Source organism: Bombus huntii, chromosome 10 (genome assembly GCF_024542735.1).
Source record: "Bombus huntii isolate Logan2020A chromosome 10, iyBomHunt1.1, whole genome shotgun sequence".
Lineage (NCBI taxonomy): Eukaryota > Metazoa > Arthropoda > Insecta > Hymenoptera > Apidae > Bombus > Bombus huntii.
Genome location: NC_066247.1, coordinates 7,213,655 through 7,229,738, shown reverse-complemented (window position 1 = coordinate 7,229,738; position 16,084 = coordinate 7,213,655). Strand labels below are relative to the sequence as shown.

Here is a 16,084-nt window from a genome sequence, read left to right as displayed (position 1 = left end):
ATCAGACGTAAGGGTGAGAAGAGCAACGGCAAATTTTGGTGGTTCGCGTAATAAGTTTACGATTGGTTAAGGCTGCGAGTACAGTGGATGCATTTTCGGAGGACTTGTCGTTCTAACGAATAAAACGTCCAAAGACTGAGTACACTTTTAGGAATCTACGTATACGTGAAGATCCCAGGATATTGAAACACAATACATATAAATACATATAAATACATATTTGGTGATTTCTTGACTTCGCTTTATGATTAAATGGACGAATTTTTAAATGGACATCATATAGTAAATGAAATGACGATAATGTTCCGGCCGAATTTTTTCTCCAATCTCAAGCTTCGTTGCCGACACATGTAGTTTTAATATTTATGGTCAGAGAGTAAACGTGGATGCTCTTTAATAGAAGAGACTGTGAAATATCTCTGATGTTTGAAATTTTAATGGTCTCTTTGAGTTCCTTCAGAGCCAGCACGTTCAATTTTTTCCCATTTCACATACTCTTCATGATAAATTCACGTAGACGCTGAAACAGCTTACTTTATGCCCTTCTGCCTAGAAAATTTCTCTCTAAATATTTCTTTCTAAAAGAGATAAATCACTGTTCCGAGGATTCTCATCGACTTTTTAAGATTTCCATTTTAATATATTTTCTTGTCCCTTATACAACTTCCCTTGTCCAGAAAAATAAGTAGTAGCTAGCCCGTACATACCATTGAAATCTCAGGCAAAGATTCGAATTCCTTGAAACGAGAGCCAGCGAGAAAAGCTAAAGCGAACTGTCGACGACAAAGGATCTCGTTTCCCACAATTTCCTTTGCACGTATCATAACGTTTACCTCCATTATCCGAACACGACATCCTGCTGAAAATCTCTGACGACAAAACCAACGACCAGTCCTACGCGAAACGGCGTTATTGCTTTCCCATTTCGCGCGTTTCTCCCCCTTTTAAAATAGCGGCCATTCGGTCGCAGTGACTCGCTATTTGTCGCGGTTCTCCTCCAGATTGGATTTCCCCTTTTACAAATTACGCTTCCTCGAATCGACGAGAACAGAGATTCATGCTCAAACGGATCAAACATCGCTAGCCATTGCTCTAGAAGGAAGCTACTACCATCGAACAGGGAAATCATTTCACGTGGAAAATTTCCTGCGATACTTTCCTCGAGAAAAGGGAAGTCTCGTTCCTGTCAGGGTCGATGTTTCAAAGTTTACGAATACAGTCGTGATAGTCGTCTCTCGTTGCAGTGATAATGAAATTACAAAATGTATTTTTTTAACAAGTAACAGTGCATAGTACAATGACATTACGCGTGTTGTTTCGCCTGACGAAAAATAAAATAAAATAAAAATAACGTGTCTCGGATCTTGGACGTGATTAATTAACATCTAAATGCTATAATAAATACAATGGCAATTTGCCAATTACTCTCTGCAGTCACTGTATATAAACACGTATATAAAAGTTTTCTATTCGAGATACTTTTACGAGCCAGTGTACATATACCGAATAATTTCAATAACTAACCCTTCGCCAAAGCAAGCAAAAAATCTATTCACCCCATCACGAACAAGTGTAAAATCTAACCGGAAGTGGAAGTCGCCGTGAACGGCAAAAACCTCGAGCCAGTCCTCGAGGCCATCAATTTCTCAGTTGATCTCGGCTGAAGAGGCACACGATCGAAAAGAAAACCTTCGCCGGATAGTTTTTCCCCTCGCGTCGGGCTCATCTCTCGAACTGGCAGCCACGTCTACTGCCCTTGATCCGTGCGAGGTGCGAGTCTCTGGCAGAAGATATCGCGCGATACTAACAACACCGAGAAACGTGGAAATCCCCGGAAAGAGGGAGAGACTCCGTGGAAGAAAGGGCGAACGACGGAAATATAGAGAGCGAGAGCGTTCGAGAATCGTTTACCGACATCTCTCCGACCAACGGAGACTTCTTTCTTCCTATCATCGTCCCTCTTCCGTTCTTCGTCTCTCTTTTTCCTCGTCGTGGAAACACAATGGCGAAACGGGAAGCTGCAGAATGCAGCCAAGGGTCTGAGTGCTCGTTGCTGGAACACACTTTCGGTGGGATAAAGAGAGACAGGGCGACGCCGCGCGCACAAGACCACAGTATACGGCGTGCAGGCTGGTGGGGATGAGGGTGCACGTTTCGTCGAACAATGTGCTTTTGGCGGGTGTAAAAAAGCAGAGGGGATGGAAACACGTCGCTGGCGCGAGAGAGATGCGGAAGACACGCGTGGGGATGGGCGACGCGTAAGTGAGATGGAAAGGAACAAGGAGAAAAATGGGGGCAACGAGAGACGAGGCAAGGGTGAAACGAGAAGAACGAAAGAGACGGAGCGCGCGAAGGAAGCTCGGAGATGTCGGGCGTCGCGACGCCAGGTTCCAGCATGAGTAAAAAGCACCGGCTCTATCCTTTCGGCTATCCTTCGTTTCGATTCTACGTGGCTCTGTCTTGATTTCTCTGTTTTTTTTTTTGGCGGAGAGAGTTGCCCTCCTCCTCCTCCATTTGCCTATTTGCCTAGTCGAAAGGGATAAGGTAGAGATCCTTCTTTATTTCCTCTTCCTTCTTCCTGTCGCGAAGTCCCATTCTTTCTTCAGCTTGGAATTTTAACTTCCTCCAAGCTTCTTCATCGATTCTCGTGAAGAATCATTGGGGACATGGTGGGTATTAGTAATCGTGAATGCACCATCCCTCGAAGCTTTTAATGCCTTTGTGGCAACTACGAACCGTGTCTTTCGCTCTTGTGAGAAAAGAATTTCCAATCTAAGGCTATAACGTTTCTAGACACTGTAGCAAAAAAGAAGTGTCTATCGTTTTATGTTCATTTTGGCTCAGAAGAAATCCTCATCTTAGTTCTTAATTGTTCTAACTTCATTTTTTCAAAAAATTTAACCAACACACATATCGATATAGAGAACACAAATTCATGATAACGCGACGGAAACTCCGCTTAGAAAGCAACAGACGTATGTTCAGTTCTTTCAGTTCCTAACTCCACATAATAATATTAAACTTCGTAAAGAACTCAATCTTCTCACTTCAGATCACAGACCAGAGGAAAAAGATTAACAACGCCAACGGATGATTCAGGTTTAATGTCTGCTGATTCTACAAAGATCGCGCCAGCTGCCATCGATCTATAGATTCATTTTGTTAAAATATCACTGCTGCCACAAATCTCCTGCTAACTATCCAAATACTTATGAGCAATAGCACCCATCCATATACATATATGTATATGTAGCTACATACATATACGAATAAGAATGGAGAGAAAGGAAAGGACGTCCTCGTTAACTATCGCGCGGCGAATAAAAGAATGGTGGCCGTTCGTTCTGCCATTGGCGAACGGATCGTTACGTCCCGAGGAAAAAAGCGGTCTAATGGACGGAGCGGTTCCGATAATACGGTCGACGAATTAATTCGCTGTCGTCGTGGTCGTCGTTCGCTCGATTCTCCCCGCGTTTTACTCCATCGTTCTCCTCCTCGTCGTCGTTTGCGATCGCCTTCGATTCTTCGCGATTTTCTCATCCATCCGTCGTCCCTCCCCAGATGGAAATAAACCCGACTTAACGTCGAATCTTCGTCGACGTGTCTTGCGTCGAACGGCGTCTCGTTTACGAGAAACTGTGTTAACTAATGGAATTCAGGCGAACAATAGACGATCGACCGTAACCGGACGCTGAAGTTAAGTGCTCGCGAAGATCGTCCTAGAGCTGAGGTTGCCCTTTGAGAATTCTGCTGTGGATGTTCGAATGGATGGGTCTCGCTTGCTGTCTACGGGCTTCCTGTTGTGCGTACAATGAAATTGTGTGCACTGTGCAGCACAGATGCGGGACTTCGTGAATCGAGCTGATGGTAGCGGGGCTTGGTTGAAAGTTTTTGGCGAAGTCAACGACGTTTAGCGAGATAGTGTTTTGCTGGTTCATTGTTTGCAAGATTGATTAATCCTTTAGACCTTTGGCGATGGACTTTTGTTTCACGAACGAAGATTATGGTTATATAATAGTTCGAAATATACTCAAATTTGAGAAGAACGACAAAGAAATACCTTTGTAGTTCGAATAATTTTTAAAGTAGGATCCGCAATCCCACTCAGCTTTCTAACTGTTATTCTATATGTTGTTTAGTATTTCGATATGCTAATCGCGCGTTTAGCCTCCGTTAAAAAATTACGCGCGTGATTTCATAATTGCTTGTATCAAAATTTTCCACGACGAATCAGAAGCAGTGAACAAACTTTCTTTTTATTATCCTTCCTATGTTATAATTAAAAGTACGAATATACAGCATCTCTCAGACTTTCCAAATAAATTCCCTCTTTAACGATGCTAAATTGTCTTTTACCAACTTTCGCCAAGTAGTACTGATCTATTCATCTCTGTAGTATTCATCTCTGACGAATTCAATGTTTTGCCATGCGAAAGGGCTAGCTTCCTTTCCAAGTAGAATTTACCCGAAGAAGACGGATGTACTGGAGATCAATAAGGTTTATTGTTTTCGCGTGTTTACGATTTCGTCGGCAATGACAGCCGTATTTGTCCGGCACTATGTCCGTTCTTGGGAACGATTGCATTGTACACGATTGGTATCGTGGTGTGTACACGTCTAGTCCCGTGTGCAGCAGTGGCACAGTCAATTGACCTCGTTCTCGTTCGTACGTCGCGGCACGACTGGAACGCGACGCGACGCGCGAATATCACCGATTGTGGCCCGTGGAAACAGCTACGGTACACGTGTATATCACCGCTTGAATATCTCTAGTGCATCCACGCGGCTCGATGGCTCTTCTCTTGCCTTCGTTTAAAGATGTTTTACGCAGACGTACTTGACTGTTGCATAGAGTTAATATTTACAGGAAATACGAAAACGATGTATCATTTAAACGAAGGAAATATTTATTCAACAACGAGAAACATTTGGCTGAGGATCATGGTGTCGTAGGTCAAGATCTTGAGAACTCGAACGTAGTAACAGATCTGAACCTTTAAAAGTATCGTCCCTTCAGCTCGGTAATTTATCAAGTTACTACTTTATTCACTGTAACGATATACGTTTCTTTCATTGTTATTTAAATATTATTAAATACTTTGTTATAGTTTATAATTTAATATTAATCAAATATATATGTTCTTTTTTGTTAAAAAATATACTCAATCTTTTATAATGACGAACACAAAACACAACATTTTATGACAGCTAACAGTGGACTGTCGCACACCACTACGATTCTCGGCACTCCATTTAACAAAAAAATATAACGTCTCAAATTACTGTTCGTTGTTATCAACGTGTAATAGGAAAGGATTTATAGAGAGTAGAATTTAATAATGGAGGTTTCTTCCACGTAAGTTATAATGAAATGGTGAAATATTGCTTTGAGGATGTAATATGTCCTGAGGGCGAAAGAGGGGAATACATATTATTGAAATATGCTTTTGTTGCAAAACGATATTAAAAATATTGAAATATTACTTTGGAGATCTAATAGGTCTTGTTGCATGTATACTGCTCAAAGGGCTTTTTTCTTCCCTTCGTTTAAATACGTTCTGTGCAGAAGAAATTAATGTGTTACGTAAAAGCAGTATATAAAATGTTGAAATACGATCTCAAGGATTCAATAAATTGTCAAAAGAAAAAACTTTTGGATGGAAGTTAACGAAACGATGAAAACTATGACGACACGTCATACTTGAACGATCATTTATCACCCTATTCCAATATACGCAATTTTTATTTTTCTAAAAAAATATTCACGCCAAATATTCTATCGATGAGTAATACGTTCTATCGGACCGTGATGTCAGCGTCGACTATGGTATCTGATGGAAAAAAAGCGCAGCAATGGAGCATTTTCAATGCGTCGGTGTGTCACGGCTGGCGTTGATTTCCTTACGCGCTGTTCTTTTCGAGAAATTTTCCAACGCATATCTATTATCGACCCAATAATGCGCTCGACTAGAACGTGATACGTGAATGTTGCAACGAATACAAGTGTCATTGATCTCAGTCTATGGATGGAGGTGAGATCGCGTTAAGAGGACCTTGGTCCATTTTTCCTTTTGGCTTTCGTCGCAACCAGTCAACTGTCAAGCGCGTATCGTTCAACAACGATTAATCCTTTTACGTATAACGGTGTAACAAGAGATAGAAAAAGAATGATTAAAAAAAAATTTATTTTCTTTATGATCGAAATATTCGTATTTACGAGGTTACATACAAAAAAATAAGTAATTTCGTCTATCCGTGCATCCGATAAAAAATTCTCGAAGGCTTCTTTTTTGATAGCAAAAATTGTACTACATCTACCGCAAAATTAAAAATTCAAATTAGTTTCTTCTAATAGCATTATCGAACCTTCCAATATTACAACAACGGTGAAACTAAATGTAAGATTTCTACAGAACACGAGGTTGTTCATTGATCTATGAAAATGGCGCCACGATGCAACGATTTGAATTTCCATTTCAAATAAAATATCTTTATAAGCCATTAAAATTCCTCGATAATGACATTCCTAACAATATTCCTGTCACGCTACTTCCAACAGCAACTAAACGAGAGATTAAAAAGAAGCATAACTAACTATCGTTGAGCACCATGTACGTTCATAGAACATTCAATTTACGAAAATTGACCAGTATTTAAGTTTATTAGCCACGATTGATAATGAAAACTCGAACGAAAACGATCCATCGACGAACTATTGCTAATTTATTCGAACGAGGATGGTTTCATGTGGAAAACGAAATGGGAGAAAAGAAGTATGAGGAAAGAGGTTGTACGCGGAGTTACATTAATTAGTTGGTGGACTAGCATAGAGAGAGACCATTATTTGAAATCGATTTCGCGAGTACAATCGCGGCTGGCAATAATTAAAATTGCGGCATAGTAATTCGGATGATTAAGGGCCACACGGTGCGCAATTATCGCCTGCACGTACCGAAAAGGAGATAAATAACCGTAGGCGACATAAATTCCCGTGGACGCGCGCCTGTCTGCGTTGTTACAAACGATAAATCCGCTGGAAATCGTCACGCGGTCGCGGGGACGCTTGCGTTTTCCCAATCTTATTACTATCTATATAGCGTACACCGTCGATTAAAAATTCGATAATGATAACATAGAATAATATATAATTCTTTAGCTTTCATTGACAAGAAATCGTACTCCCGTTTCTATCGTTTCAATTCTCCTTCGTTTTAACTAAATTCACGATTTCTGAAGTTAAATCTATGACTTTTTATTGCTATCGTTACTTCGTGTAATTATACGTTTATTAAATTGTAACTCGATAAAGTAGAAAATTGATACGCTTCGAGCATCAAATATTTCAGCGAAACTAATCCTGAATCGTAGAACATCTCTGCCTTCTTTACGAAAACGTAAAAAGAAATAAATATGTTTCTACCGTCGAGAATTGGTACAACAAAATTCTTCCCGCGATTCAAAGGAACCTCAGCTCTGAAAGGCCCTTTTCTAATCTAGTACTCGCACCTTCATCGAATGCGGCGTAAAGTCAACTACATTTTACCTAAAATTTATATGAACTCAACCCTTTTTCGTTCCCGCCTGGACTTTAAATTACCACCAATCGTGGGATACGTCTTTTTAATACCACCGGAACACCATCAATTTCGAACAAAAACACGAGAGCAAAGAAGAAAACTACGGAAACAAAGTATTAAGCGTATTTTTCCCCCCCGTACGAATTGTATCTGGAGGCATGGGGCGCCGTGACACTTCGGTAATTACGCGCGTAGATTCCGACCGTGGAATTTATTCGTCGTTTATCGCCGGTCACCCGGTATATTAAACAGACGATCGCGTCGTTTTTCACCGAGCTGACGTCCGCGCCGCTCGACGATGATCTCGTCGACGATAACTTGCGCAATCAAAATCCCGATTTCGCGCGTGTCACCCCTTTCTCACGGTCGAAAATCGTTTACGAGCGCCGTCATTCCCCTCGCGTTTCCCACAATTTTTTTTCTTCCTCCCTTTTACGTTTTCTATCGGTCCTGCAGCATTAGTCGAAACACGTTCGACACGTTTTATAAAGGTGTTTTACGAGTCGCGCATATACGAGAATCATTATTTCGCGTGCAGAAAATTGAGGATTTTCATGGTTTCGGCCGACTGGGGTTATTGTTAGTTGAACGATTGTCGGGCGATGGCTATCTCGGGGAATTTATCTGGCACTGATAAAGCGAGAACAGTTAGTTAACGGGAGCGATTGAGTTTAGTTTTGTACTTGGAAAAGAGGAAGATGCTGCTTAATCGATTTCTAATTGGAGTGACAAATATTCTTGGTACTTGCGGAATTTTTAAAATACTATATTTTTGTTAAGTATTATGTTGGTGGAAAACAAATGGCTGATTGACGATCGCTCGTTCAAACTTGAATTTTAATTCCTACGTGCTTCGTGTAAGAAAGAAATGAATTGTATTTCTTAGAATTTTTTTAATCGACGAATATCAAGTACTCTCTCTATAAAGATTTTTTATTTTTTCTACCAAGGTCCGGTATCCAGCTTTTGTCAAAAATTGTAGATCGTTGCAAAGGAATAACAAAGTATTTAAAAAATTATAATAATTCTTGGATTGAGCTTGAACTTTTAAATTTAATTAACTTTTCATTGACTTTAATCTTTATAATAATTTCACTATTTTAATAATACAAAAATCATAAAGAATAATAGTCAATCGATATAGTGAACGAGACGCAGTGTATTTGTTGATACCGTGATCGATCATTTTCTTTCCATCATCGTAATGCATCGGACAGAATTATCGCAGTAGGAAGTAACGTAGTAAGAAAGAATATAGCTGTTTATAACTTGTTATACCGTTTCTCTAATCGTATAACAATTCTTGTCTTCTTTTTTCTGTTTTCAGCTTTCTGTAAGTTGCGATTTATGTTAAGTTCTCACTCTCGTCACTTGAAAACCCACTCTCTCACTGTGAAGATCTTCAGCTGAAGATTGTGAACTTTGCTCTGAACGGATGGATCGTTCTTTCGGAGTTAAAAGCCTTTGTTAACTACCCAAAAGTCGAACTAAAAATCCCTTCTCTTATCTGAAGAAACGTGCCCGCTAGCTTTCGATTAAAGACAACTTCGACGCTTTAAGAAGACAAATTTTTCATTTTGATTCTTTTTAACATTTGGGCTTCCATTGCATGTAACGCGATTCTCCACGATGATATTAGAATGTGATACTAATCAATCCCTATTCTTAAACTCTTATGATTCTCTTGAGTATTAGCTATAGTGCCAAAGAAGACGATTATAATAAAATTATATATCATCGGTGCAATTACAACGTATCACGAGTGGAACAAATTAAAGCTAATTTATGGGTAATCGATGACACGTGGAAGATAAAATGGCAATGGCTCTCATTGTAAAGGTAAAGAACAATCAGCAAGGGAATACACGACGAACTGGAGAAAAGCTTCCTACTTACAATTAGTAGATTCTACTTATAATAATTAATTCCCATAAATCTTAAGTCGCAGTCTTTTTGTTAAGTTTATAAAAATACATGATTATAAACTAGTGTTGATTATAAATAAGGAACATATCTTATATATTTAACAGCGCGAAGAAATTGACGGAAGAATGAATAAGTTATTTACCTTAATTCTAATGAATTTTTATTATAAAAATGCCACTACCTGAGCGTTACTTAAACATTCTATTTCTTACAAAAATTTATTTTACTTACTCCGATCTTTTTATTTTGTTCGAATCAATATTCTCAATCAATCAACACTCAATCGCGATTGATATGATCTCGTTTGGCATCACCAAAACATATCGTGTCACAAAACATATTAACTAACGTTTACTAAATTTAAAGAATTGCTACAGCATTTTCATATATTTTTCCAAACGTAATAAATCTGTAAAAAAAAAAAAAACTTAATATCCAACAAACACAGACCATTACAAATCATCGAAAAATGAAAAGGAATATCAAGAACAAGAGATGAGGAGAAAATACACACGTGTACGCGTACTTACATAAGTACGAACGTATCAAGAGCAAATCGAGTTCACCAGATGTTCTCGAGAAGAACTGCTCGTCGACTTATTCTCAGGGAAGCAACAGACAGAAAGAGAGACAGACAGACAGAGACAGAAAGACGAACGTGTTAAGCAGTAAGACAGAGAAACGTATGCGCAAAAGTGAAACGGAAGCAGAGTGCTGGAAGGAAGAGAGAAATCTGCACGGTTTACCAGGTATATACGCTTACGGCTGTCTCGCTGTCATTAATTAATCTCACGTGATAAATGTTAAGTCGTCTGCCAACTTGGAAGATGTTAACGCGGGCCGCGCGCTGGCCCAGCTGCGTGCCGCGATTGAATCAGCAACGGGCGAACGCTGAGACACCGGTGGCAGATGTTGCTGCATAAATTTCTGTTAATCCTTCGTGGCAACGACCAGAATCGTTTGTCCCACGGCGGCCGCGAAAGATCGATTGTCTTTGCACGTGACTGTATCGATCTATTCTCTGGTTTTACGTAGATCTTAGATTTTAAATCGACTTGGGATAGAAATTCGTTATGCGACCGATCTTTGATTCTGGATCGCATTTACAGTGCTTGGGATATAACGTTGTTCGATACACTAAGTTCTAATGGAGAACAGGGCTTGAAAACACGATTTAACCATGAGCACTATATATATATACTATTGTACTATATGTAGATATTGGTGCGACGGGTGGGGAAAATTTATTTATGTAAATTCATATTTTTGCCATTATAATCGAGAATATGAAACCTGAACAGGGAATTGTCTTGCTTGCTTAAATATCGTGAAGCTGTGCTTTGAATATTTTATATATCCTTCATTTTACGTGCATTTTATGCATCTTTGTGCCTCCTTAATTTTCCTATAAATACATAAACATCCGCAGTATATTATATTACTGTAATTTGTATCGCAGCGAAATTAACACCGCTACTTGTAGAAAACGTGAACAAAATCATTGCTTATTTTAATTTCATATTAAAGTTTCCTTTAATGAAACGACCGTAGTATAATTCACCCTGCTGTTCTCCTTGGGTCTACGTGGGTCTTACATTTCCATAGATACTGTTCGAATATCGATAGTTTTTAAGTATTTGGTTCTAGTGTTTAATATAGTTTTTTAGTATATGTTTAGTGAATATAATTTCGCGCATTCCACGTTTCTTATAAATGAAGCATTCCAAAGAAACGAGATCTCTGAGGAGAGACAAACGCGAGGAAGTGAGGAAAACAGCAGGATTGAAAGTTGAGCTAAGAGACTAAACTAAACCTTACAAAGGAGCTTCAAACTATCTCTTTAAAAGCCCCTAAATACTTTTCTCTATTACTTCCTTCGTTTCTCATTTCATCCCCCAGAAAGTGATAATTTAATCTACCTCACGCAACAGTCGTTATTATCATAGAACATCGAGACTGAAGGTAAAACAAAAACAAGGATAATCCTTCTATCGATACTTTGGCAAGTTCTAAACCAGCCGACTACCAATATCCCTGGCGTGTAGCAGGGATTTTCGTTAGGTCGGGAAACAGGAGCGATTGCCGGAAGGAAATAGAATTTCACAGCCCCCTAGAAGTCCCTGGAAGTGTGTCGTTCTTCGATCCTTGGGCAAAGCGGGCTGGATACACATCGTTCGCTTAAAAGAGTTTGAAAACTCATTATCGCAAATCGGAGCCGAATCGAGGGAAAACTGAAGGAAACTCCGGCAACCAAAGAAAGTAATCCTTATGCCGAAAAAGAAGAGCAGGAGGAAAGAAAGAGGGTTCACCGTGACCCCGTGAATACCAGCAGGCCTTCCGCCTTTTTTCCCAGTCTATCCAACCTTCGCTGGTTTTTTTCGCAGACCATGTACGCTATTATCCACAAATATTTGCATATCTAACGCAATTGGATTGGAATGACCCAATACTTTTGTTATATTTTCGATATTATCGTGAAAGAAGGTTCTTCTACTGGTTAATTCGTTATTCCTTCCCATAACCGAGATCAAATGTTCCGCTAAATTAAACTGAAACACTCTGCGCCACTTAACTCGCTCGTGAAGTTACTTAACTCGGATATTGTCGCAGGACCAATTTTCATCCACCTTCCATTTTATTCAGATTAATCAGTTATGGATTAACACTTTAACCCATAACCGATTAGATAGTGTCTATCAGATCGCAACAATTTTTACTTTCCTGGTAATTTGATACGACATACAATATCATTGCCTCCTCTTATCTTTGCAATCTTTGTTAACTTTGTATCTATAAATATCTGAACATACATCGTCTACGTGACAAAATGACCACTGCACTAGTTGTCATTTAACTATCGCTTCTACCGATAACCACTAACTGCATGTGATTCATACGATTATCTAACGCAACGTCAGAGGTCGAAATTAAATTAAAGAGTTTCGTTCAAACTATATTTTACGTATTTGCAATAATTCGGAGGCGTGGAAATTCTTATGGCCGATAGTGTACATTCTCGATGGACTTTCAAGCAGTCGCCAGGCCGAAGGCGCCACAGAAATAAATTGAATCATGTGGAAAGTAGAATTACAAACACATCCACGTGGCGTTTCCTTAGTTCCTTCGTGTTCGTGTGGTAGTTTCGAAGGTTTCTTCCCGGAGCCAAGGAGGTTGGAAAGGATACGAGGGATGGGAAAGAGAAAGACGAGAAACAGGGAGGGAGGGAGGGAGGGAGAGAGAGAGAGAGAGAGAGAGAGAGAGCTAAGGAAGGAGGGAAGGTCTTCCAACTTGGACATCCCGGGGTATTATCTATCTCGGAAGTTCCGTCCCCCAGGCTGCGGCTGGCTCCGTTGACGATGACGAAGACGACGAGGACGGTCACGCTAATCGCAGCTGGCTGGAGATTGGCTTTTAGCACGGAGTTCGGGCCAACTTGTATCGCCAGGAAATCGCGCGCACCCCCGCTCAAATTTACGGGGTGATTCCTTCGCCCATCCCTCCGTTCCTCGAGAACAGTATTTGCGGCCAGGAGAAGCTCTACTCTGCGATCGGGTCTCGACGTGGTCTTCGTGGTGATTTAAATTGCTCTAGGCGGGGGCCAGCCTTCTGATTTTTAAAGCTTCCCTTTCCCTTAAAGATTGTTCTCGAGAAGTTTCCCGGTTGATGAGGTTGGAGCCTGCTGTTTGTTAGCTGTGAGTCGTTTTATTCTTCCTTTTTCTTTTCTTTCTCTTTTATTTCTCTTTTCTTTTTCGGCTCGATGTTAGGGGCGGTTTTCCGTCGCTGAGGTGTTCGTGGAATGATTAAGTAGTTTTTGGAGCTTGCGATGATTTCTTCCGATTGCTAATGCAAATATTCGTTACTCGTTAGGAGCAAGTCTATGTTAATCGCACATTTTGCCGAACCTGCTAATCTACCTGTCTAATTGGTCAATTCTCATCGTCGAATTCTGTTTCTCGATGTTGCGGCTATTAAACAATTTCACCGATTTACTTGATATTTTCGTCGTTGCTATTCGCACTTTATAAATCTTCGTGTAATTTTCGTAATTTTTTGTAAATTCGAAGAATTTGATGAGAGAATATCGTAGCATGTGATAAATCATGAAACTTTTTCTCGATGGGTTTTTATTTTGAATTATGTGATGGTAGCAAAGGTAATACGCGATTACTCTTGATTCCTCCAAGCCACCGTATCTGATCAAAGCGGACTCGTTAAATTTCAATCGTACAGCGACCATCCAAAAATTTAATACTTTACTATAGTACCTAATTAAAACAGGCTCGTTAAGCTTCAATCGTGTGGCAATCGTTCAAAAATTTAACGGTTTGCTATTGAATGGCCGATGTATAGCGAGAGATCGATATGCATACGTACATACGTGAAAGGCTTTCATTGACGATTTTGAATTACCAGAAAATTAATACCAAACAGCGAAATTTCACGGAAATTTGGATGAAACGGATTCTGGCGAAACATCTCCGTAACCAGACAGTTTGCAAAACAATCGTGTTCCACACTAAACTGAACGCAACGTAACTGAATTAATTGCAAACTTTCGCCGAGATTGCCTGTAACATGCGATATATTCCTTACAGGGGCTTTATCGTGCAACTTCAATCGGCTGGGACCGTTTTGCGGTTAGGTTTCCGGTTAATCGTAACATCGAATCGCGACAATTTTCGGTGAAAATACTTGTTTTAAAACTACTTATTCGCAACGATTATTAGGCGTCAATCGATGAAATTGACTGACAAGGTCAGCTCGTGTCCTCGCATTGTTCTCGCCTCGCTATTGCCCACTTTACCTTGTGTTCACGTGTCACTCCTTTCCTTTACTATTTTTTCTCTGTTTTTTTTTATATCGCACAGATCGCAGCAATTTATTTCTTACACGCGAATTTAAATGGTCGCGTGCTACTGAGAAATAAAATTTTTAATGGACTACAGGAAAGTGTGTTTAGAATTCTATGAATTTGACTGGGAAGCCTGCTTAAATGGTCGATGGTTTTCAAATGTATTATTTTTAAAGTACGAAAGTTTCGGTTATTGTCCTCTTACTTGTCGCAAATAATTGATTGATCGCAGACGCAAAACAATATTAGACATGATAGCATTTATGGAACGTGCTTCCTTCTTGTTTCCATAGTAGGTAATCACAGACGAGTTTTATTCTTGATTTTAACGGGTTTTTATGGTAATTTCCTTAATGCATGTAAATTTATTTTGCATAAATAATCTGTTCCTTAGAAACTGTAAATATTATCTTCGTGCGATTTTTTCATATTTGGTTAATTTTAACGTAGTATTTCCATTTTATTCCAGCCTTATTTTAATTCGTCATTAAAAAGTTTTCGAACAATCAAAAGTCTCAGGAAGTTTCGCATAATTTAAAGTTATTCGCGTCGATTGTCAGAAATTTGTGTGTAAATTACTATTATTTTTGGAATAGCTTGCACCGCGTGCCTCTGTAACAGGGCTGAATCGTTAATCGAAAACGTTTACAATTTCGCAAATAATCCTGCTGGCGACGAAGGAGAGTTTCTTGGTCCGAGGAATATGTAAATGAGCAGCAACTTGTAGACATCCTTCCAGCAGTCTCTCGGGGAAACATGCTAACTCAAGGAAATGTAGTTGAACCATATTCAAATTGGTGCTCTGAGTCACGCGGATCTGGAGTATGTAAAATGGCATCTACGATGTCTCAAACTCTCACCGATGCGTCTAAAATTATGTGTGCCGATGCAAAATATCGTTCGTCGATTTTCAATTCCCTTACATCGTTTAATTTTCTCAGTTTAGAAACGAGAAACCTACAATATCGAAATTCATGATTTATCGAAAATACTTTCTTATCGATGCATCGTGTGACGAATTTATATCTACGAAAGAGATACAACTATGATAAAAATATTTAAATGGAAACAGTCCAAAAATGATAGAGTAAGACAAGATTCGAGAAGAAAGACAAGACGAATGAAAATCTAGAAAGATATATCGTCCGCTGGAAGTAAATTCATCTACGTTTAAACTCCGAGTACAGAAAAGCAACAAAAATGTGCGTGAATCGAAGTAAACATTTGAGAACCTCCAAAATTCAACTCAAAACCACTGAAGTAACAAAAAAAAAAAAAACAAAAAAAAAAGAAAACTCCAAAAGAAGGAAATAATAAATACGAGAAGATAATAAATTTGTCCAAAAATATCTACACGCTTTAAAACACATACTCTATTCTCAAAGTAAATTCCTGCACATTCAGCCGTCACAAGAAATAATGGAAAACGCATCCGAAGCAAGGTCAGACTTTTAAGAGTGGCGAAAAAGGCAGACAGAACGGAACGAAATATTAAGGAAACTTCAGGAGGAGACGTCGAAGAACGGAAAGGAAAAGACGGGAAAACAGGAAGGGCATATGGGTTCGTGTGTCGAAGGAAGAACGCCGGCGAAGATCTTTGGAGCAGCGCCAATTTCCAGAATAACTTAGCGTCGCACGCGTCACCAATATGGTGTATAGACGACGATGGTGTGCACGATACGCGGCGGTGCACACGTGCTATCTGCAGACCGTGTGATTTAGACCGGCG

General features: G+C 39.5%; 1 protein-coding gene across 9 annotated transcripts in view; it reads left to right on the top strand.

Annotated features, from left to right (window-relative positions):
* The window catches only part of LOC126869938 (max dimerization protein 1-like), a 231,172-nt gene that overhangs the window by 186,299 nt on the left and 28,789 nt on the right, over nucleotides 1-16,084 (top strand). The window contains exon 7 of one of the 9 annotated variants that reach the window (XR_007691048.1): nucleotides 8,905-10,252. The exons of the other annotated variants lie outside the window; for them this stretch is intronic. The gene's annotated coding sequence lies outside the window, so the exon portion shown is untranslated. The remainder of the gene's footprint in view (nucleotides 1-8,904; nucleotides 10,253-16,084) is intronic. 9 annotated transcript variants of the gene reach the window in all.